Below are 19,996 nucleotides of genomic sequence, written 5' to 3'. Positions count from 1 at the left end.
TATTGCCCGCTTATTCGACATCCTTTGTTTAGTCGCTCCGGTAATATTATATGCGAAATTACTTATTCAGGAATTGTGGCTAGCCCAAATAGGTTGGGATAAAGATGTTCCTGAGGATATAGCAATCCGTTATAACCAGTTCAAACTTGAACTACCGCTGTTATCACATTTTAAATTTCCTCGCCACTTAGGTGTAGCTAGGTTTCATAATGCATATTGTTGGATTCGGTGATGCGAGTTTAAAAGCGTATGGGTGTTGCATATACAGTATGTAAATAGCTTATATGACATAAATGTAGGTACATACTTGTTAGCATATAAGCTGACGATATACCAAAAATTAACGAAATTCGTGCATTGGTTTTGTCAAAAAGTAGGCTTTTCATTTTAAACAAATTTAAACGTCCTGTAAGATTTGGGTTACTGGGTCAATGATTCAATGAACTTGAATATTTCAATATCATAAGGCGGCGTTGCCGCTTTGCCTAGCTGCCTTTGCAATTGCAATTGCGCCGCCCGCGGCCGCCAACTAGATAACGCCGGCACGTGTATCTTATAGCCTAAACACAATATGGTTGGATTTGGCCCGGCTGAACCATCGGACGCGGTCTGGTACCGGAACATTCTTTTTTATTTATGGAAAAGGAGGACAAACGAGCGTACGGGTCACCTGATGTTAAGTGATCACCACCGTCCACATTCTCTTGCAACCCCACTGGAATCAAAGGAACGTTGCCGGCCTTTAAGGAAGGTGTACACCGTCGGCGTCCACCTTCGCGTACGCGAAGGTGGACGCACACATCCAGATGGTGGGGATGATATCCTAACCTGTGGCGTGTCGTGGTGGAAGGTGGAATTCGGCGGCAGGAATCAGGCGAAACAGCTCTTCGGAACAATCCCCGTGATAAATGCGGTAGAAGACACACAATGTAGCGACGTCTCTACGCAACGCCAAGTGATCCAGCCGTTCACAGAGCACTGGGTCCCTGACAATTCATACTGCTCTGCATTGCTCGATCGAGCTGATACTGGGGTGCGCCAGATCTGAGATGACAGCAATACTTGATGGCCGGAGCTGCGCTTTGTAGAGCGCTAGAATTTGGGTCGGCTTGAATTATTTCCTTGTTCAATTAATGACGGCGAGCTTCTTCGACGCCAATTTGGCTTTGCCCTCCAGATGGCCACCGGTCTGGCAATCACTCGAGATTTCGAGACCCAGTATTACGATACTAGGCGAGGCTTTAAGGGAAGTGTTGTCGAAGAGTGGTGATACGACAAATGGGGTTTTTTAGTGGTAAATGCGCAAACTTGAGACTTCTGGGAATTAAATTGGACAAGGTTCAATTTACCCCATTCCACGATCTTTTCAAGGGAGGACTCGATAGAAGACACAAGTTTCTCCCAGGACTGATCGTTGATTTCCCGAGAGATCTGCATGGCCTGAGTATACGGCATTACCAATGCTGTCGTCTGCATAGCAACGTATGTTGGAGATGTCCAACATATCATTGACATTTAGTAGAAACAGCGTGGGAGATAGCAAATAGCCTTGGGGCACTCCAGCGTTCACGGGCTTCGGGTTCGACCATATTCGATAGTATGTCGCTTTGCCGATCGCAAAAAAATATTATTATTACCGTTCGGACCGTACTGAGTACGGCGGTGACGAATTCGTCCACCCACGCCCGGACGCACACCCCACACCGGACCGTCCTATGGTCGGGCCGTACTTAACAAATCCGACCATGTGTTTAGGCTATAAAATACACGTCTCCAACCTACCACACAATCCTTTCCTCCTTCACCTCACCTCGCGTGATCGAGTGGTCGAGGGCTCACTAACATCAATGAGTAAGGAACTTGCGATCACCCACGTGTTTGTGCCGTGCGTGGATACCCGTAAGGAGGGAGTAAGGAATCCTGGTGGTTGAGCGGATAGCGGTCGGTCAGTTACCTGCTTGGTGCAACACGCCTCTTTGGCCCTGATCTTCCTCTTAAACGGGCGGTCGGGGACTAGCCATTCTCGATCAATCGGCTGTGGCTTCCCGTCAGAGGGCTGCCGGCAAGTGACCCAAATCCATGTGGGTGCCTATGGCCCGGTCGCGGATGTTGAGGAGAGCGCGGGAGGCTCTCTTCCTCACGTATGCGGCTTCTACATTACTCGGCCGTCAGTCATCAGGTATTCACGGTGAGGGTTACTATATCCTCGCAGTAGTCCTGGCGGACATGTACATCAAGGTGCATGACGTCCCCTACTGAGGCTCCAAGGCGGGTGGGGCACTGACGAGGATGAATCTTAATAATCTCTACCCATGGACCAAAAGAGAAACTTCGACCAAAACAAACGAGCTGCTCCCTCGGGAGCGCTTAGCCAATCCGTCCAGACTACGGCTGCTCCCACAGCGCCGAAAGAGTCTTCCTCGCTGGATCTTTCCACCCTAAAGGAAGCCATACCGGCAACTACCTTCATGGACGATGCCTGGACGCTACCCATCAGGAAGGGAGATGCCAAGCCTACATACAAGGCACCTAGCAGGACCGCACGAAACCGCGCGCGAGCCGAGGCTAGGAAAGCGAGAATAAAAGCCGCTAAAAGCAACCCCCCCAAACCCAAAGAGGTTCAGGTAGACAGCGCTACTGGAGATAAAGGCAAGCCCGCAGGACAGCCGACTATCGAACCAGTAGCAGGCGGTAGTAAGCCCCAAAAAAGGCCACGAGGGAAACGCGCTGGCCGAAACGTTCAGGAGAGGGCGGAAGCTCGTGCTTCTTCCGGGCAAGGTCCACACCTACCCAAGGGCAGCAAAAGAGCTCGCCCGGATGACACTCTGTCACCCCGCGAGGACGTTAAGCGTACGCGAACGAACCCGCGGCCCACTCCCAAAAAGGGCACCGTAAATTACGCCGACATGTGTAAATCTAACGATTTACTAGTCGCGATCATGCATGAGCCCTTCAGGGACATAAAAGCCGAGCAAGCCCAGGCGATACAGTCGGCAATAGAGGGTGCGATAGACGCAGAAGTCTGCGCCGCCACTGATCCCTTCAGGCTGCCCAGCTTCAGAGGCAGAGCCAACCATGGTGAGGGTACTCTCAAGCTTTGGTGCGAGGACACTTACACCGTGGAATGGCTTAAGAAGACTGTCTCCAAGATCACTTCGCCACTTCCACACACCAGACTCGTGGTCAAACGCCAAGCCGACATCCCTAGGAAAGTCAAGGCGAATCCGTGGTACAACGACCGCACTTGGAGCTTGTACCACATCCCAGAACCGGACGAAAGTGGCAGGGTGCGCATAGTCCTTGGGATACCTGAGGCAGATGTAGCTGAGCTCAAGAAGCGAGATCGCAGGGTCTCGTACAAATGTGGCTCAGTGTACGTAAATTTCCCCGAAGAGGAGGGTAAAGGCAGCGAAGCACCGAAACCAAACCCGGACGTGGCAGCGCAGCCGAAAATACCAACCTCGACCGCTCCTGAGGCGGCGCCCGACAACCGCATGGATGTCGTGCCGGAAGGAGGGCAGCAGCCCTCAGGTGGAGCCCCTGATGCTACACATCAGAAGAGGACCGACGGTGTCTCTATGACCGCCACTTGTAAAGAGGTTCGGACTCCCATAGAGACCAAATCGCGCTCCATAGACTGGTGGCAGCAAGGGGCCGGGGAAGAGGATCAGACAAAGGAGTTGGACGACAGTCTACTGCACAGCGATGGCAGCCCAGACCGATCCACCTCCACTCCTTAAAGTCATACAAATCAACCTCCAGCACAGCTACACCGCGACGGCTAACCTGCGACGTTTCCTGGAGGGAAACACCGAGACCATAGCCCTAATCCAGGAGCCGTGGATTAGGAAAGGCAATATATGTGGTCTCAACAACATCGGAGGCAAACTTTTAACTGCTACCGAAGGTAAACCACGTTCATGTATTTATACTCCACGACATGTAACGACCACCATTATAAATGAGCTATGTTCCAGAGATCTAACCGCTGTGAAGCTCCAGGCAGATGACCGCCTAGGCCTATCAGACGTGGTCATAGCGTCGGTCTATTTGCCGGGGGAAGAGGAGGTACCAACACCGGAGCTCACCGCGCTAGTCAGCTACTGCGAGACACAGAGGCTGGAACTAATCATCTCCGCTGACTCCAACGCACATCACACCATCTGGGGCAGCCAAAATACCAATAAAAGAGGTGAGCACTTACTTACATACCTTTTCTCAACTAACCTTAATATACTTAACAGGGGCTCCGAGCCTACCTACGTTACGGCGCGAGCCCAAACTATAATCGACCTAACACTGGCAACCGACCATGTCTCTTCTCTCGTCAATGACTGGCACGTGTCAGACGAACCTTCATGCTCGGATCACAGATGGATTAGGTTCAACCTTCGCTTAAACATCAAACCTGCCCTGCCAAGGCGGAACCCGCGCAAAACGGACCGCACCAAATACGACAGATTGGTGAGAAATGAGCTTATGGCCATTTCCCTACCAGACGATCATAACGGTACCGCAGGTATAGAAACTCATGTAACTAACATAACTCAAACACTTATCAACACTATGAACAGACGTGTCCTCTTACTTCGACAAAGCCCAACTCAATCGACAAAAGTGTGTGGTGGGGTCCAGAGTTAGATAGGCTGCGCTGCAAAGTAAGGAAGCTGTTCAACAGAGCCAAAAATACTCGGGCACCAGACGACTGGGATGCATATAAACAGGCCCAATATCGTTTCAAGAGGCGCATCCGCGAAAGGAAGAGAGAAAGCTGGAGACGCTTCTGTACTAACATTGAATCCACAAACCAAGCGGCTAAAGTAAAAAACATCCTTTCACGTGACCCAGAGCGTAATCTAGGTTGCTTGAAAAAATCTGACGGCACATACACCAAATCCGACCCCGAGACCTGCGAACTACTCCTGCAAACTCACTTCCCTGGATGCCACATCACCAACAACCAGACGTGGGAGGAAGTGGCGTCGCAGAGCAACACACCGGATCAAACGGATTGGACCACAGCTCACAGGGTGGTAGACAAAGACAAGGTAATGTGGGCAATTAACAGCTTTCTTCCATTTAAATCAGGAGGCCTGGACGGGATCTTCCCAGGACTGCTACAATGGAGCGGTATGGGGCCGCTAGTAGCGCATTTAACTGCAATCTATAGGGCATGCCTGGCCTACAAATACATACCGCTCCAGTGGAGGGAGGTAAAAGTGGTATTTATCCCTAAGCCCGGCAAAAGTGATTACACAAATCCCAAATCGTACAGGCCAATCAGTCTCACATCATTTTTGTTGAAGACTCTAGAGAGACTCTGCGATATTAGGGAAAATGCCCTCATACAAAAACCGCTACACGACAACCAACACGCCTATACTCAGGGCAGATCAACCGAATCCGCACTCTATTGCGTAACATCTCTCGCAATGAAAGGATTATCACGTAAACAATCAACCTTAGGTGCTTTTATTGATATCGAAGGCGCCTTCGACAAAACCCCTTTCACTAGCATAGGCCGAGCGCTAGCCGCTCATGATGTAGATCCTACAATTGCCGGGTGGATAGACAGCATGTTGAGGCATAGGGCGATACGATTTACTGTGAACACCAGTACTAGATGTGTGGTGGCAACGGGCTGCCCACAAGGAGGGGTACTCTCGCCGCTGCTCTGGAACCTTGTGGTAGATGAGCTCATCACAAGGCTAAACAAAAAGAAACTGTACACGGTGGGCTATGCTGACGACCTCGCCATTCTAATAACAGGACCAGTCGAGAACGTCTTATGTAGCCTCATGAGATCTGCTTTTAAGATTTTGGAAGAATGGTGCGCGCAACACAAACTCACAGCTAATCCGTCAAAGACGGAACTAATACTATTCACTAACAAACGCAGCCTTGGTAATCTAACATTACCAAAGCTGTTCAACACCGAACTAAGCCTTACTAAAGAAGTTAAATACCTGGGGGTTATACTGGATAGTAAGATGCTTTGGAACAAACACCTTGAAAACAAGCTGGAAAAAGCATGCATCATCTTTTGGCAGTGCAGAAGACTCATAGGCAGAACCTGGGGTCTTGCTCCAAAGATAAGCAGATGGCTCTATACAGCAGTCATCAGACCAATTATCTCCTACGGAGCAATAGCGTGGTGGCCCAGGACAGAGCTTGTGACAGTACAAACCAAGCTGCAGCGTTTCCAGCGGCTGGCATGCACAGCCATAACAGGATGCATGCGCACCACGCCTTCCTCGGCCCTTGAAACTATTCTAGGGCTAACACCACTCGACATACACTTTCAACAAGAAGCGACAATGGCGACTCTACGTCTAAAGCTGTTGGGTGTATGGAAGAATGAAGACGGCCTAACAGATAAGCTCTGGAATAGGGTAACAAAGGATTATCCACTCTGTGAGGCACCATGTGATAAGATAACTAAAACAAATACCTTCCATAAAAACTATCACATACAGCTATATGAGAAAGATGCTGACCAGTCAGGTGTAAACGAATTAAGAATTTACACAGACGGCTCGAAAATGGCTACTGGAACTGGTGCCGGCATATTCTCACAAGAACTAAACATACACATTTCCATACCCTTGGGCACACACAGCTCCATCTTCCAATGTGAGTGCGTAGCCATCAAGGAAGCCGCCAGCGCTATATTAAGAAGAAAAGTACATGGCCACAACATCAGATTTCTTTCTGACAGTATGGCGGTACTAACAGCGCTGAAGGGTACCACACACAACTCAGCACTAATACACGAATGTCACCAAACCCTGGAGCAAGTTGCCTCTTATAACCAGGTTACTCTGCAATGGATCAAGGGACATAGTGGTTCATTGGGTAATGATGCAGCGGATGAGCTTGCGAGGCGGGCATCGGCAAATACAGTGTCTGGTCCATTGCCACTTCTGCCACTGCCCTTTAGCCAAATGCGCTCATGGATACGCTCTCTCACCAACGACCTACACAACACCCGATGGATGAATGTCTCAAGCTGTAGACAGTCGAAGGTGGCGATACCTGCACTATCGCCCAAACTGACACGTAGACTTATGAGCCTCAACAGACATGACATCCGTATAATGGTGGGCACCCTAACGGGTCACACATCACTAAACAAACACCCTGTCACAATCGGCGTAACGGACAGCCCTAAGTGCAGAGGTTGTCTGACCGAAGACGAAACGGTCGCTCACGTAATCCTGGAATGTGTGGGGGTGGCCAACCAACGGGCAAAAACCTTAACCAATACAAGGTCGCTCCAAGAAGTCTGGAAGGAGCTGGGCTGGTTGGAGTAACCGGCCAATACTGCACGCAAAATGGACCCATGCTAGTGGTTTAATTGCGGAAACAGGAGCCCCTATACCATATAAAATACACGTGTTGGCAGCTCAAAGGCAAGGTCAACGTCGTCCGGCGTAAAAAAGGACATCTCCTATCGATATTCATATTCGCGATTTATTCGCGTTTAGCTTTCTTCAAAGGGAGTTGTAATCGATAAGCTGTTTAAGTCTATTTTGAAATTGTTCTGTAATGATTATTGTAAAAATACTACACCTACCTAGGTATTTAAAACCAAACAGCTTCAGAATTATTATTTTTATAAATTACTAGCTGACCCGGCAAACGTTGTTTTGCCATATAAAGTATAATTCACGCGATAGTTTTATAAGTAATAAAATATTGCCTATATTATAGCCTGTACATCATTTTGTTCTATTGTCAATAGTTTTTGCAGCGCACGCAAAAATAGGTTTTCGATTTTACACCTTGTGTTACAAAATAGCAATTTTATTACAGATCCCTAATTTTGAAAAAAAAACATAACCTATAGCCTTCCTCGATAAATGGACTACCCAATACTGAAAGAATCATTCAAATCGGACCAGTAGTACCAGAGATTAGCGCGTTCAAACAAACAAACACTGCAGCCTTATAATATTTTTTTATAAATTATGTAAAAGTAGAGACAATGATTGTGAATAAGGGAGAACTAAGCACTAACAATTTATTACTTGTTTGTAATTTGAAAGCAACCTATCAAAATTCGTACCAACATACTTGTTCGCTGCTCAGCAGGCCTATTGCGTATCTTTGTCAATATCAGTGACCAACCGCCACTGGTTGTACACCGAACTTTGATGATAACTAATAATTTCATAACATTGGTATTACGTATCACATTCGGTGGACATCCTGTTACGGTGATTAACGGGAGACTGTTAGTGTTCTTCAATTAGGCACATCACATCTCTATTTTTATCGACTATTATACGGTCAAATAGTGTGACGCATTTTGAGTATTGGAATGCTACATTTTCGAGAACATTTTTTTTTCATGGGGTTTATTAAGGTTTTTTTTTTAATAATTTTTTAATGACCATGGATGCTTATTCTTCAGGCGAAATAATATAATGGTATAGTTTTAAATAGGCAATTTCAATGTTTACGTTGAATACCTTTATGTATTATATCTGGCTGTATGGGCTTTTGACCCCTTTGTCTGTCCAGATGGACGAACAGAAACAAAAAAAAAACCTTTATGTATTAATACATAATATTTTAAATGGTGTGTATATGTGCGTCCTTAAATTAAAGTTAAAATAAATCTAGTACAGGTTAGTAAAACACAAAATACATACCTCTCGAAATTATTATAGGTAATTATGTAAATTGACGAAAGTTTTTTCTACCTTTCTTTTACTTGAATAAATCACAATACGTCTTACTTGAGGTGTTGTGATTTTTCTTTTAAAGTTTATTTTTATATATAAATTTAACATATTTATTTATATTAGTGGGGCTGACAGCCTTATTACATATAACTGTTAATAAGTAAAGGCCATTTATGAGCCTCCACAAGTAAAAAAATTACAACAAACAACACTTAACTTTATGTATAACATTTGGGACATTTAAAACTTATAAAGTAGATTATTTACAATACAATCCTATTAAGGATCTAGCCCTAAGTTACAATTAGCCAAAATTATTTTAGCTGATTGCACGTCAGAGCAGAATAGGTCAATATTAACCAAGTGTTGTAATTTATTGAAAGTATTTGAAGTGCAGTGGACAAATGCATTAGCTCTCTCATTGGAACAGCTATGTGGGACACTGAGGTTTCTTTTCCGAAAGTGCTGTTATGGTACATATAAACTAACTTTGGAAAGAAGATGTAATAAATAACACTTAAAAACATTAAAAAGTTTATGATAGATAGGTATGTAAAGTAAATTGCGTATAAATGTAGAAAATGTATTTTTCAGATGCCTGCATGAAGAAAAGTATCCATGTCACAAAATGAATATACACTGGCTTTGAGTTAGCTTATATTAAGCACATAAATTTGTTTTGTTTGTTTGTTTTCTCACAGTTTTTGTCACAGTGCCCTTGATCCTTCATGGCCCTTAGACATTCCTTAACATCTCCAATAGATATTATATTGTAAGTATGGATTTCATTTTATTTGAAGCATTGGATGAAGTTTAAGGAGAAAATGAAAACAAATGCTGCAGCCTAGAAGAAATACAGCAGCAACTGGTGGAGGGCTGAATAAGCATGTTCTTTAAATGAGTGTTGGGAATCATAGGTTCAGCGGCAGTGTTATTTTAGTTATTTGTTATTTCCTATCATTATTATTCAATATATGAATTTGTATTGTTAAACCCTTATCTTTGGTGAAATTTTAAGGTTTACTAATTTTTATGTCATTGTAACCTAATAGTAATTTTTATGAAGAATTTACTTATTTGTACTATATCATTTATAAAATAATTATTTTTTACAGACAGCCTATTGATATTGGAAATTCAGCCCCCAATTCTATTTTTTCCCATTCCATAGATCCACAACTGTCCCTAAGTCCTCATTTCTTAATCCCATATCCTCAGGACATGTGATCTATGAAATTGAATGTGAAATGAAAAGAAATAAAATGCTTTATTTTTATATAATGTTTTTATTTTTAGAAAATATAGAATAATTGGTAAACAAAAGAATATTGATAAGAATTTAACACCACATACAATAAAAAAAAACATTTTCAATTTAATATAGAAAAATTAAATTATGATTCACAGTAAATGGTATATTATACAGTACATGTCAGTTTCATTTACTATCTTTCGGCCTTTGACAAAACAAACTAATGTAAATTATATGTTTATAGTTTTATTGTTACAATATTATGTTCTAAATAAAATTCTATAGTAACACTTTTTGGATTAATGTCATATAATTAACAATAATGATTCTTACATTATAAACATTATTTGTTAGCTCTAAGAACAACATTGCCCAACAAAAGACTTATTGACTCAACTTATTGGGTAGTAGGCATAAAAAGGTTGTTTCTTCCTGCTATTAACATTATGATTATTAGTTTATAGCAAGTTCCCTTATGTGCATAATATACATAACATTATCAAGAACATATTGAGATGCAACAGTAAGATGTTTATTTCCTAAATTTTTAAATAATATTACTCTATTATTACATAAATAAAATATATTCAAATTATCAAAATATTGCATATTGTTCACTATTTTCCCAGCTTTTACTGTGACATAGAAAATTACCCTGTGTAACAACAGGCCTTAGGAACTTCAATGCTCACACAGTATTTTTGACCATGGTATTGAAGTTGACTGTAATATTCTTCTGATGAACTCGGAGCAGCAATTAAAATAGGTGTCATCCAAGTGCATTATACATATCCAGAATCACCTAAAATATATAAAATAGCGTTTTTAAGATGAACCAGTTTTCAATAAAAATATACACCTTATAAACATTGAGTCCATTATATATAAATCTTTAACAGTTAATTTGTAATATTTAAACATACCTAATAACTAAGAGCATGTACGATTTCTTTCCCATAGCCATAAATGATGTACTAGTAAATCATTCAAGGAATGTTAATATAAGCCAAGAACTCATTGTCTTTCCATTTGCAAAAGCGTTTTTAGCCGGCTGTACACATGGGGCCAATTTGTTGGGCAAAAATGATGGAAACCAAGATTCCTGTTCACACATTGGCTTACTGATCATTCTGCATTGGCGCTTCAAAGATGGACGTAGAAGTTCTTGCAGCCGCGGCAATTTATTTATACAGTGCGTTTAATTATTACGTACATGTGCACCAAAGTAGAGTGACTAAAAATAAATGGCGCAAAAGAAGGTGGTGAATGGTGACTTCATTGGAATAGAACGAGGTACATATATGTGTTATTATTTATTATTGATATACAGGCTGATAATAATTATGCAAAAAGTTAGAAGGTCAGTGTCACATTTACAATAGGTAACTTTCTCTATGGAGTCCACATAGAAAAATTAAAAAAAAACCCGCGACGGTAAAAATGTCATCGAAACAGAATAAGTTAAGTCGGGGGTTTTGAGTTATTCTTTTTCGATGAGATTTTTACCGTCGTGGGTAAAAATAGACACGATCAGCTGATTGGATTTGTATGGAAAAACGTAATATTTTTTTGAGATTTCGACATTGATTCCATAAAGAAACTTGTTATGAATGAGACACCGACTGACTTCCTAAAATTTTGCTATGGGGTAATTATCACTGTATAATTATATACAACTAATTAATACTATGTCCATACTAACTTTGTTAATATTTCTTTGTTTTTAGAGAGACTATGAATCAACAGCTTGCCGAGCTTCTTGCAGAACCATCTGGGGAGTTCGATAATTTCGTTCGAATGTCATGCACTGATTTTGAATACCTGCTTCTCCGATGGTTTCTAAGCAAGATACTACTTGGAGGGAAGCTGGACCAACAAAAATACGACTTGCATTGACATTGAGATTTTTAGCTACTGGAGATGACTACAGAAGCTTACACTACCTATTTAAAATATCAAGTTCACTTATCTCACGCATAATAATCGAAGTCTGTTTGGCACTCAATGATGTTTTGCAAGATATGATTAAAGTAAGCAAAACTTCATGTTATTAATGTATTATTTATTAACGTTTATAAGAAAGAGTTACAAAATAGTTCTAGAGTTTCAAAATACAACAGTCTTTATTTTACCATGTAGAGATCAATTACTTGAATCATCATGAAACAATGTTTAGCATCACATGAACTTTTCATTTGTGTTTTATGCGTCTTCATATGCCTGATATATTATATTTTGAGTCTCTAAAGACTGAGACTGGTCGTACGTTCTATCACATAATTCTGGTAAATGAAGTTCAACAGGTAGTTCTGGAGATGCTGTTTGTAGCCTTTGAGCAGATGAAGACTGCATTAGTTGTGATTGTGAATATATTTTATCATTAGACAATATCCGAATACGTTGAGTTTGGGGTCCATTAAAAACATACTGCGGTGAATGGGATGGGTTATGCGGAGATTGATTGGGAATAGTAACGTAAGTTGGAAGGATGGACTGTGCTGAGTTGGGTCGGTAGTGTGGTGAAGGAGATGAGCGAGACCAGTTTGAGCGATAAGAACTTTGTGAGGAGGATGAACGATTCATATTAGTGGAATCAGTAATAGTATTTTGGCTACCTCGACGTCTTTTTATCAACATGCTATCAATCTCTAACATAATTTCTTCTCTTTCATATTCTCTTTTTTCTTTTTCAATTCATTAACAGGTATATTAATTTTATCCGCTATGCGAATCCACGCATCATTAACCTGATATATAAAATAGTTCATTATGAATAATAGACCTGTCAACTGAGATACGCAATAGTCCTGCTGGAAATCACTCTGAAAACAGAGGTTTCGTAAGTATTGAACTTACAAAAACAAACTATTTTTTTACAAAAGCTTATCCATTCATTAATTTATTAATTGTTAAAAATATTAAAACATTCGAATAACACAAAACTACTAGTTTTTAATGCCTTGTTTAGGTTGTTGGTTAGTAATTGTAAATAAAGTATTGATAAACTAGAATTGTGGGGTATGCGCCCTATTTACGCCTTTATTTACTTTCCCCATTTTATTTAAGTATTAATTGTAATTTGTTAAATTGAACGCGAGCTTTCGGAATGTGTGTCCGATGTCTGGAGTGTCCAAGCGAACCTTACGCAGCCCGCGATTGTTACAAGTGATGATTGTATTTATTAATTTAACTTTCTTAAAGTTTAAGTGAAATGTTTAAATCAATTTTCATTTCTTCGCTAATAATTATGTTATTGTTAAGAGTGTGTACTTTTGTTCGCGAAGAGAAGTAACAGCCAATTCGCCGCCGTGAGCTACGTTGTCGCTCCTCGGGGTCAAAGTACGTAGTCTAAACAGACTGTTTTCTTTTTTCTAATTCAATTTTGATAATTAGTTTCTTTGAAAATTTCACTTTTATAATTTAGGGATTTTAATTTAATTATTTAGTTTACCTTACTTCTGTGGACCAGTATGACTTGTATTTTCATTTATTTCATATATTTGCATACCATGTGCACATGACTTGCCCTAATGGAGATGTATCATTAACTTTGGCTTGCTCTGAGTCAAAGTTAGTATCACCTAAAGTCGCTTCGCTCGCGCGTTTGGAACTTTGTGCAGCACTGTTGCTTGCTAAAGCCCGCTTTCCTATTAACGATGTATTTGCCTTTTCGGATTCCACAATCGCCTTATCGTGGATCCATTCATTACCTCATAGCTGGCAAGTATATGTAGCAAATCGTGTAAGTAAAATTCAAGAAAATATTGCTCCAAACCGCTTTTTTCATATTGATGGTAGAGAAAATCCGAGTGATTCCGCTTTTCGAGGACTTCTACCTCCTCAATTACTTGACAATCAGCTGTGGTGGGATGGTCCTTCAGTCAGATCAGTAAAGGAATGGCCTATTAAACCATTTGAGCCTAATAATGTTGAAACACTTCCTGAAACTTGAAGGACCCATACCATTGCCCACGTCGTGGAAGTAGAGAACTCACTATTTTATGATTTAGCTCTTTGGGTATCAACTTGGCTAAAATTACGTTGCACGATTGTGTACATTCTAAGAATGCTAAAACGTCTTCCAAGCAACAATTTCATTAAATCATCGGATCTAGAAGCGGCTGAATTAGTTGTTTTCCGTACTTTGCAACAAAAATATTTTTCTCAAGAAATAAAAGCAATTAATAATAAAAATATCACTTCCGCCTCAATTCGTAAATTAGACCCCTTTATTGTCACCGAAGGCTTTTTACGTGTTGGTGGAAGATTAATCAACGCTAAGGTTTCCTATGAAATTCGCCACCCAATATTATTACCGCATCGAAATCATATTGTGAATCTATTAATAAATCAACACCACCGCATTAATTGCCGCACGAGCTCGCATTTACTTATTTCTTTGTTGCGTCAACGTTATTGGATACTTTCAGCTCGTAATGTCATTCGCCAGCGTGTACGATCATGTAATACATCTTTTAAATCTTATTTATTTTTGAAAACAAATGCGTTCGTATGTAACTGTCCGACATTATACTGCTTTACTGCTGGTAGCTTTTAACGTTTGTTGTGAGTTCGCGACGTTATTGTACGGAAAGTTCTACAACGTATGGATACATGTCACACTGTTTTATGGTATTTCATATAGAATTTGATGTCGTATATTAAAACTGGGTAAAGTGAAATAATATTATACTTATATAAATAAAATCTTTATTACGTAAGAATAAAGAAAACATATACAATTAGCAATCAGCCATAATATTTTAATTCTTTTCGTGGACATGTGTGTACATACAAGGAAATAATTTACAAGACTATTTTAAAACATGATAACTAATTCTATTACGTAAATAAACATTTAAGTTTCTTTCTTTCTCAAATTCTATTTCGATTTTGACTGGCACAATTGTCCGACCAAAATCTGATCTCATCCATTTCCTTTACAAAATCCAATGAGCAACTGCCGACCTCGTTAGCCCCCCTTTTTGAAATCGTTTCATCCCGCATATAATAGTTTCCTTGTTTCTGACCCATATCAAATATTGTAAAGTTAAAACACTATACCCTGATTTGACCCTGAGGACAAGAAAGCACCTTCTAAAAGTCAAAAATTGCTGTTCTCATGTGCTACGGTTAAAGGGGGTTTAAAGGAAACTACCCGTACCGGCCTTTAAATGATGTTTATTACGAAACAATAATTAAAACAAAATTTGATCAAGGGTCGTAGGGTGTATTGTTGGTTAATCTAGTTCGCCTTTGTAGTCCGGTACTCCCCTGACGTTGAAGACGCCGGTGCAGGCCCCTCAGCTGGAGGTTATGACTCGACGTGTCACAGGGATATCCGATGCTCGGTGTCCGGGTAACTAATCACCGGAACTTGGTGGAATTATATCCTTTAACGTCCAAAAATCTTATCCTGGAACCCCTATCGGGGTGACGATTATGCTTGAAACTTATTTTTATATTATGTTAAGACTACAGGTGATCAAAATAATATAACATAGATATATTACGGCAAACGTGATAAGTCACTGCACATACAATGGCGTGTTGCTGTTACCGAGCGCAGCCGTGGTATGGCGATAGCCGGGCGACGGGTGACGCGAGCGAGCCATGCATTTTTTATTGAATAGCAAAAAACACGCCTACGCTCGCGCACATAAGTGCTAACGAAAGAAATGCGTACTTTTTATTATTTCATGTTATTCGTTTTTTTTTTATTTGAATATTTTTTGTAAAATAAGGTGTATGTAGATACAACGTTACAATACCCCCCTCGCTACAAATAAATTTGATTGAGAAATATTCAAATCCTGTGTCGTGTATATAGAACCGGCTTTGTTCCACGGAAAAATAGAATTATAAATTTATTTTTTTAAATATCTTTTAATGCTGTTTTCTTGGTGTAATTTGTTTTTTTGTCGTCGTATATGTTAAGGTTACGTTTTTCTTTCGAATGTATTTATATCATACAAGTGGGTTGTACTCATACGACACTGTACTCTGAAGTTTTATTTAATTTTTTATGTAGCATATTGAGAACCGACTGTGTTCTTCGATATAATATTATATACGCTTTTGTTCAACGAGTTTATAGGCTAATAAAACCTAACTAAATCGTCAATTTCTTTCTTTGGTTTTATTATTTTAGTTAAATGTAGCTTTAAATACTTTGTAAGTTTGCAGTTTACAGCGATGATAAAATGGAATCTTCATCACCAATAGGAGCGGAAATCATAGCCAGTGAACTAAGAGACCTAGAGCAAGAAGTTATTCATAACGATGAGTGTCATCATTTTGGATGGAGATTTGACACCATTTGGTAAATAAGATGCCAGTATCAATTGTGAGGCTTCCCCACCTGTGTACATGTCGAAGAGTTTAAAGACGAAGTTGTTGGTACTTCAATCACCTTTAAAAATTTCCCACACTTATGCCTTTACAAACTAATAAGCACAGGAACAGGAACATATGACCACTGGATAGAGGAATTGCCATTTCATCCTGGTACTATGAGTGAAGTAAGTTTTCGGATGGACAAGGGCTGACTTCCATGAGTCACGCCTTTTGTATATGAGTGCTGGAATAAACGCGTTAGCACCGGCGTCAACTCAGGGGCACATGTTCTAAGCACGATTGGAGAAATGCCATCCGGCCCGCTTGACTTCCTGACATCCAACGAAAACAGAGCTCGCCTTAAAGTTTTCTGTCTGAATTGTACTTCAGGCATAGAGCTCTGATACCGCGGGATGGACGGCGGTGTTTTTCCGTTGTCGTCAAGAGTCGAGTTGGAGGCAAAAAGAGTGCACAGGAGATCGGCTTTCTCTTTTGCCGTATGGGCCAGGGTGTCATTGGTTGAAGTTACCAAGAGCAGCTTTCAACAACGACCAGTACTTTTAACTTCTCGTAACAACATGGAAAAGACAAAGAGTTAATTATAAAAGCAAAAGAATAAAAATAATGGGATATGTCAACTAAACAAAACCATATATGGTTAGAAACAAGCAGGAAGATAATCGTTGTTAAAGTTGCGCTAGTATTAAGTCATCCACATAAATGTTTGCAAATAGCTTTTCTCCTCCTTTCCCTAACAAGGATCTAATATACAAACAAGGATGCACTGAAGAATTCTGAAATCTGATATGTTTAGAAAATGAAAAACGGCTTAATGTAGAAATATGCCAATAATTTTATTGATTTTCGAAATAATCTCCGTTCCTCTCTACACGTCGTCGCATTCGATGGAACCACTGAGAAAAGCAGTGAGCCCATTCTTCCTTTTGCTTTCGCCGCATCTTCAGGGCTCGTAAAGCGAATACCTCGAATTTTATCTATAGTTCTTGGGTTTAAATACAAGTAGCAGAGCGCCAGGTCAGGACTGTATGGCGGATGACTCATTATCTCGACACCTGCCATAGTCAAATATTCAACAGTTCGTTTTGCGAGTGCGCTGAAGCATTGTCGTGGTGAAGGAGGATCCTGCTTCGAGGGCGCTGCTGCCGAATTTTTTCCCAGACAACAGGCAAACAGCGGTTGACATACCAGTCTGCAGTAACTGTCCTTCCATCTTCTAGCACAACTGTCTCGATATGACCTTTCCGACCAATGAATGAGGCAATCATCTTTTTTCCTTGACTTCTTTCTGTACCTTAGTTGGCCGATCCTCGAAGGGAAACACCCACTGAGCTGATTGTCTTTTGGTGTCGGGTTCGTAGCAATATATCCAGCTTTCATCACCTGTGACGATGTCGAATACAGCATTTGAGTCACCGCCGTTGAACTTATCTAACATTTGGCGACACCAGTCCATGCGAAGGTGTTTCTGGTCGTCGGTTAAAGTATGGGGATTCCATCAGGTACAAAGCTTCCTGATGCCTAAATGTTCGTGCAACATTTATCTTCAGTAGTCGCTGTTAAAAAACGTCCCTCAAGCGGATCATCATTGAGATTGCTACGTCCACGCTTAAACTTGTTAAAGTTATTGTAAATAGTGGCACGAGATGGGGTTTCTTTATGAAATGCTAATCGCAGCCTATCATAGCTTTGTTGTTGAGTAAGCCCACAACGAAAGTCATGATAAATCATTGGCCGAAAATTTTCTCGCGTTTGGTTCATTTTCACATGTAACAAGAGTTTTAGATTTTTAAAAGATTTAGAAAGGTCTGTCAGTGGACTTCCCTGATCTGAAGCCAAGTTGATTACAAGCTATAATATCATTTGAATTCAGAAAGGACAGTAGTCTTTTATTTATAATTTTTTATTTTAAACTTTGGATAATGATGATAGCACGCATATAGCTCTTTAGTTAGTGATACTATTTTTATCACCACTTTTATAGATAGGATGTACTAAACCTTTCTTAAACACTTTAGGAAAGACGCCAGCTTGTATACACAGATTATAGACGTATCGAAGGATAGGTATAAGCACAGTCTTTGAGGATTTCAGTAAAGCAGTAGGGATACCATCCCCACCTGTCACACGGTTTATTTTTAAACCATTAATGATTGTCTCAATTTCCTCAGTGTTGGTTACAAGCAAAACCATCGAGGATCACTGATTTAGTTTCGGGACAGGTTTTAGAGGTTCTAATGACATTGTACTAGGCTGTGAGGTTATATTAAATGCTAAATTCTTACCAACATTGGCAAAAAACTCATTCACAGCATTAACTGATTCCACAGGATTTTCATGTATGGTTAATAGTTCACTAGAGGATGAAGTGTTAGAATTTGTACTTGAGATAGTCTTGATGCATTTGCACGTTTATTTAGGGTTTATTTTATGCTTTTCGGATTCTCGTTTAACCTTCTTGAGGGGACTGTTGCAATAATTTCGATATATTTTATAGGTGATAGACAGAGTAGTATTATAAGGTTCAAGTTTCGCTTTAAGACAAAGCTTATCCCTATGACGAATACACCGCAGAAGGCCAGGTGTAATCCAAGGTTTTAACCTACGTTTTCAACTAGATACCTTAATAGTACGAGAATTAGAGGAAATAACAGATGTTAGAATTTCCACTAGATCACATGCAGACTTTTCAGCGTCCTCACTACATAATACTGCCGGTATCTTCAAGTGCTGTTACACAAGCAGGGATGTCAATGAACTTAGATAGTCGTGAAGAGTTTTTTTGAGTTTTCTGATGCCCAATACATACAATAACAGTAGCATGATCAGTTATAAGAGAATTTAGTACTAAAAGTTTTTCGGTGATTTATTTATGTTAAGGTCACCAATAATATATATAGTTTTAAAAGCATGTAATTAATAGAGTGCTTGATCAAGAGTTGCAATACAATTATCTACGTTTCTATAAGAAGGCGAACGATATAAATTAAAAATGGCAAGGTCGTTACCTCTCTTTATAACTAGGCAGTTACAATCAGAGATTGGGGGTTCTTCAATAATAAAATTTAGATTTTCATTAATAAATACGATACCATCATTTTGACCATTGTGTTTAGGTGAATAAGTACCCTTTAAGAGTAGGAATATAAGGACTTTAACTGAGCCAACATGCTGACAAAATCAATATGATCTATGTTTATTCTATTTAAAAGAAGTTCTAAGCTGCTAAAGTTCATATGAAAGATATTCAATGACTGTCGTAAGTTCGTAAGGTACCGCAGTCTTCCGGGACACATTCTGATGAACTTGAGACTGTAATGTCTTCAATTTCATTTATAATATCCATATTTTTGTCCATTATTTACCCACAATCAATTAAAATTAAAGATTTTGATTTTGATAAATAAAAAGGTTCAAAATATTGTTAAACCCTAAGAGGGTACAACATATTAAAGAAATACAGTCGATTTGTACAGCGATACGTGAATAAACGAGTATATGATAAGTAAAATATATGAATTTGAAAAAAACGGAAAAATTTTGTATGCTCGTTTGTCCTCCCAAAAAGAAGCGTCATCTAATTTTTCTATCAATTTATAGAACAAACCATTTATTCGGACAAAGTCCATTTAAAGAACACACATGATACTCACTGGCCAATCTCTATCCATTAAAACCAAAAAGTATTTTACAATAAAAA

The 19,996-nt window shown here is 40.0% G+C and overlaps 1 long non-coding RNA gene across 1 annotated transcript; it reads left to right on the top strand.

The window, feature by feature from the left end:
* Positions 1-8,445: 8,445 nt before the first annotated feature.
* On the top strand, positions 8,446-9,971 carry LOC126964701 (uncharacterized). The gene is made up of 2 exons (XR_007729419.1): positions 8,446-8,633; positions 9,285-9,971. It is a non-coding gene; the product is annotated as an uncharacterized LOC126964701 (long non-coding RNA).
* Positions 9,972-19,996: the final 10,025 nt, after the last annotated feature.

Source organism: Leptidea sinapis, chromosome 5 (assembly GCF_905404315.1).
Source record: "Leptidea sinapis chromosome 5, ilLepSina1.1, whole genome shotgun sequence".
Taxonomy (NCBI): domain Eukaryota; kingdom Metazoa; phylum Arthropoda; class Insecta; order Lepidoptera; family Pieridae; genus Leptidea; species Leptidea sinapis.
Note: the sequence above shows the minus strand (reverse complement) of the source record. Positions and strands in the feature narration are given on the sequence as shown.